The sequence below is a fragment of the Electrophorus electricus genome, chromosome 1 (assembly GCF_013358815.1).
Source record: "Electrophorus electricus isolate fEleEle1 chromosome 1, fEleEle1.pri, whole genome shotgun sequence".
Classification (NCBI taxonomy): Eukaryota; Metazoa; Chordata; class Actinopteri; order Gymnotiformes; family Gymnotidae; genus Electrophorus; species Electrophorus electricus.
Window position 1 is genome coordinate 19,866,980 of NC_049535.1, and position 6,140 is coordinate 19,873,119.

The window sequence follows — 6,140 nt, forward strand, 5'->3', positions numbered from 1 at the left end:
TGATACAGATCGGATCATTCCAGGTCTGTGTGGACACAGAAATGTGATATTTCCAAATCAGGTTTGAGTCACTTTTGTATGTGGTCTTATGATTGGACACTTATCCGATTGTGGCCATGCGACACAAATGAAAATGGTCAGATCATTATTCATGTGGCGTTTTGCCTATGTGCATGTGTATACTTCTCATGGTGCAGCAATATCTGCAATACTTGTGAAAACAGCAAAAGCTGACTGTCAGGCTTTTTTGCCTTTTCAACCTGATCATGTACAGCTAACGACCTGTTTGCCGTCCCCCAAAGCAAAATTTGATGCATGCATGAGCTACTTTTAATACCATAAACCGACTGACAAATATGACATCTTTTGTTGCGAGTGATGCAGGTGACGTTTTTACTTTGTGCAAAAAAGTATAAATGGAGGAGTGATACGTTCACATTAGAGACAGATACAGGTCACTTATGAATGTAGATAGACAAATCCAATCTGAGCACAAACATCGGAATTGAGCAATGAAGCTTGTAATGTGAATATAGTCTATTTTTAGTGTCTGGCCCTAAACAAGGCCGCAGAGCTGGGAATATTATGACTTGTTTATTTTAGTTGTGGGATGAAATGTAGTCAGCACCTGGTATTTTTAGCTAGAGTCAATTTATTGCTAGTCATGCTGCAGTTTTACTGCTGTGGGAGGGCTTTACTTTAATTTCAGTGCCTCCCCTCTTGCTTGTCTCTTCCTCATCCAAGCTTGGGAATTTTAAATGTTTCTTTGTTTTCCTTTGGGAATGGCCGAGGCTGCATTTGAATGCCTGCCACCTTCCGGCCATTTGTCATGGCTTCGAAGTCTTTCTTGGACAGTTTTACGAGAATGAGCTCCGGGCATACTCCCTTGGCTGGAAGCTACACCATATATGCTGATGACCATGCTCTGAGGAACTCACAGCGGGAGGAGGGGCAGATGCAGTCTTGGCTCCTCTGTGACACCTGCTCACGGGTGTTTCCATCAAGAGCGCCCCTGGCCCCAAGAAGCAACTAAATGTGGTCCGTAGACTAGTGTGCCAGCCAGCAGCACCTGGAGCTGTGTGGGAATCCGAGGGACAGTCTGTGAGGGAGCACTCGGAGAATTTGAATCAAGGGGCAGGAGAAAAAGACATAGGACCAGTGGAAATCAAGGGCTCTGGCTTCTTTTGATGACTAGATGAGGGAATGTAGTAGTAAGCTTAAAATTAGTGCATTTCAGGCCAGCTGAGGCCATGCCTCTCACTTCTCCTTTCACCAGGCCTTTATTTTCACGGTTGCTAGGGGACGGTGCCCCAGTGATTAGGCCCTAATCCGAAAGTTCATCTACGATGTAGTAGTCCAGGATGTAGTTTTCAAGTTGTTATGTTCTTTGTTTGAACTGAGATGGGCCAATCTGGCTGATTGTGTCACAACTAAGGGTAATCAGATGGTGAGAGAATTCATGGGAACACAATCTCACAATTATGTCATTGTAAAGGTAGTCCAGTAGGCCACACATGAACTATTATTCACAGTGTATCCTGGAAAATAAGAGCATTTTCAAAAAAAAAGAAAGAAAAAGAAGCTAATAATTTTAAAATGTTGAAAACCAGTGTTAAAAGCTGTAAAAAAGAAAGAGACAAATATGTCTCTATATCTTTTTCTACAGCTGCCCTTTGTTTTAATAGAAGCTTCAAACATGAGGCATTTCAGAATGAAGACATCTGATGTGTTTTTATATTTGTTATGTGATTATAACTCATGTTGATTGTGTCATGCAGACAGTCATGGTCTCCGAATGTTTAACCTGGAGTTTATGTATCTAAAACAGATTTGAGGTTCCAGGCAGCACATCCTACATCTTACATCCTATACCCTGCACCCTGCACCCTCCACTCCACACCCTACACCCTACATGCTGCACACTATATGCTTCACCCTATACACTGTATCCTGCATGCGTGTACATGCTATTTCTGGGAGCTGAACATTTCCAGAAAGGTGATTGCCTGATTCCATGCAGCATTTTTCCCCTGGCTGCCGATCTCACTTATTAAAAGCGGTTCTGAAATGAATGGAATTTATAATGTCACTGGCAGCTTTCATTTATATTTCAAAATGGTGCAAATGATTTAACCAATCCTGAGGCAATAGGAAGATAAACATGAGGTCATTCATCAACATGTAAATGTTCTTTCAGGGTAGGAGCAGCTGTTCCTCAAAACAAAATGTGTGCTACCTAAATCGATGATGCATGGGTCCAGAGGCGATTCCAAAAGGGCAGGGGCTGTTCAGTAATCATAATTCTGAATATATGATGAAAGCTCATTAGTTACTTTACTGAATTGGTAGAACTATCTCTCTCTCTCTCTCTCTCTCTCTCTCTCTCTCTCTCTCTCTCTCTCTCTCCCTCTCTCTCTCTCTCTCTCTCTATATATATAGAGAGAGAGAGAGAGAGAGAGAGAGAGAGAGAGAGAGAGAGAGAGAGAGAGAGAGAAGTGATTAACTGCAGTGTACTGTAGCAAAAGATTGCATTGAAGTCAAAGTCACTGAAGTCAAATTTGCAATGAGCTACAGGACACAAGGTTTCCAGGGAAACAGGAAATTTCAGACAGAGATCCTGTCAGCTGTGCAAGCAAAATGCTTCAGAAGTTCTGAATGCTTCTGAAGGAGGCAGGAAGAGTGCTGTTTGTCTGTAACTTTGTTTCAGCAGACCTCTCTGTTTCAGTTACCAGTACATGACACATTTAGTGGTCACAGTACACACCTGAATTGATCCCAGGGACATGTTTTGAGGTTGTTTTTTTGACTTACTGACTTATAAGACAAAGCGACAAACTATTTTTACTTTTTCTTGGAGAGTTGGTAGGTTGGTAAGTGAATGTGCCTGCCCCTAACAGTTCGAATTCGCCACGGCCCCTGCACGGTCAGCAAGTAGGTGTGTGTTCTCCTGCATCAGCTCTGTTTACCACTGAACCGTGTCAGGTTTTGCTGCTTGGCTACACGATCCTTTCCTGCAACATCGCTGCTTCTTACGAGCGGCTGTCAGTGCTCTCGGCAAGGTCCCCCATTTCCCAGCATTCCCCATTTGGACTGCGTGTCCAAACAGGGGCACTCGGAGCGCCGTCCAATGGATAGCGTGGCGTGCACATCTCAGCGTAGGCCAGCGTAACCAAGCCCGCCGCAAAGCGTAACCCGAAGACTCCGGCTTCTCAGCAGCTAATTCAAAGTGTGTCAGTTCTGGGGCAAAGTGCGGCATTCTTAATCAGCATTTGTATTTAATTTGTGGCGTGTTATCAGGTATGAGTGTCAGCCGTCTGCATTCCATTGTCATTCATTAAATCCCTTGATGTACGTTAGGGTGTTTATGCGGTTATTCAAACATGCTTCTCATATCAAATAACAAGTTCTAAATAAACATATAAAGAAGTGGGCTTTTTTTCTGTGGAGAGTGTTTAGAGAACACTCTGTGTTATTAACACCAGTGTTGTTAATAGGTTTTCACGGACACAGATCATGTTCAAAGGTAGTCATTTTGAGATTATCACATCGTTGCTTCTGGCACCAGTGTTTATACTCTGTGTTTACACTGGTGCCTGAAGTAATGATGTGATGATCACAAAATGACTACCTTTGAACATGATCTGTGTCCGTGAACACCTGTTAACAACACTGATGCCATTTTATTAACGCCAGTGCCGTTTTGCAACACAGCACGCAAGCATTTCTAAATCTGCTTTGTGACAACACATGATGAAAAAGATGAATGAGTTTGACTTGACTTGACCCCCACTGCCATTAATAGACTGACTTGAACAGCCACTGAGTGGACCAGATGTCATTTCAGCGCAGTCTGTAATGGGTCGGGCTGGAGCGAGCTCAACGGTGTGCGGTTGCATTAGCGGAGCAGCTCCTCTCTCAGCCGGGGAGACGTGATCCGCATGAATGGATAGCGGCGGTGGAATTTACGGTTTGCGGTCAGGGTTCCGGAACATAGCGACGTAGAGATAACGGAGACACACAGTGGAGAGGAAGGTGCCAAATCCTCATATGCCAAGAAATGACTGTAACCGACATGGCTACAGGTGACAGGGTTACAAGATCTTAGTAGCAGGCACATATGTAGCTGGCCTGTGCCACCTGAATGTAGCCTTTATATATCCCACCGGCCACCTTATCTTGTAGGCGTATAGAGTCTGTAGTCTGTTGACGCATGGATTGTGTTAGTCTATCCGTTCAACGGATAGACTTTGACCAAGGGATTGCTGTTGGCTGGGAAATCTTTTGATGGCTGACCCGTAGGGGGGTGGTGGAGGGGGGGGGGGGGGGGTGTCAATAGATGGGTAAAGGGATTTTGTCAATAGATGGGTAATGGGAATTGTGGAGCGCAATCCTTTGTTTTTTCTGCCAGATGATCTACTGTAGCTGCACATGCTCACAGCTTTTTTCTGATGTTCTGAAGGCTGATTTATAGATTCCTGGATTGATTCCTTTTGATTGTAGTCTGTGTGATAAGAGCTGACAAATAAAAAAAGATTTTATCTATTTTAATACTACAATTAAAGCCGAGTGGACTATACCGTGGAATACTGTTATGGTATTATAAGTATTGTGCAAATCTTACTATATATAGTAAATCACTGTGAAACTTCTTCATATATATATATATATATATATATATATATATATATATATATATATATATATATATATATATATATATATATATATATATATATATATATATGAGAAGACGTTGCCAGGGATAAACTGCAGTGTAATGTCATTAAAAATGCAGACCTATTCAAAATTGCTGAGAAGTACAAAATGTTTCCAGAGGAAAAGGACATTTCAGACAGAGGTCATTCATCAGCTGTGCAAGCAAAATGCTTCTTAGAGATAAAACCAGTTTATTTCTGGTGAAACCAGAAAAAAAAAGGTGATGTTTAAATCATAACATTAATTGCATGGGTTTCTAAAGTTCTGAGAGTATAGATGAGTTCTTGTTCTTTGTTTCCTAACTTCACTGCCCGCCATATTAACAACTGGAAATGGAAACACATATTCCATCAATGCAGTGAAAATTGTGGTTTAAATACCAGCATCCAGTATAAACCTACAGATTCTCATTCCTATGGGTGATACAGCTCTTCACATTCCAAGGCTTGTAATAACTCCATCCCTTACTTACAGCTATTAAGACTATAGTGCGGTTGAAGATTTCTCCAGAAAAATATGAAAATGTGTGACTATTTTCATAACTGCACATTTCCTAAGGAAGTCATAGATGATTATGGGGTTTTTTTAACTGTATAGAGAACAAATGCATTGACGTAAACATTCTACCATTAAAACAAGAATTTCTTTGGTGCTCACTTTCATCAAACAAATAAAACAGTAAGATATATAGTTAGTTCTGACAAAACAAAGTTTGCACAGTACGCAAGCCAGCTGTTTGATCAGTGACTTTTAAGGCAAGCCATGCAGTCAACAGTCCGTTAGTCTATGCATGCAAACATGTATTAGTTAATCTCCGTATGCACACGTATTCGTTCACAGTATTTTTCTGCCATTGAACCATCCAACTTCTACACAGCCAAGGAAATGTAAGAAACAAATGGGGGGGCGCAGGGGGTGCAGGTGGTGGCAGGTCAAAGGTCAGCGATGGTTGTGGTGTTTGTGGTAGGCCCATGCCTGCCTCTTCTCAGCACTGCTGGGAATTTGAGTCTCCTTGTTTGCCATTTGTGTGTTTGTCCTCCCCAGCAATAATAGGCACAGCGGATGGATGACACTGCACCTGGTTGTCATGTGAGCAGCGAGAGCAAGCCTTTCCCGAAAGGGCTGCAATAACAGATCTATATTCTGCAAGAGGCATTCGCGGAACTGCATGCACACTGACATTGTTTTTTTTTCTCTCTCTCGCTCCCTCTCTCCTTCTCTCTCTCCCTCTCTCTTTCTCTCTCTCTGTCCCTCTCTCTCTTTTTCTCCCTCCCTCATTCACTCAGACACATTCACACTTGTCTTTTTCATTCTCACATGACTCAGTTGTGGGTGGCAAGAGAATTCACTCACCAATGTACGCTTCTCTGTTATACAACATGGACAAAAGTATTTGGACACCCACAGGAGCTTATATGACATCC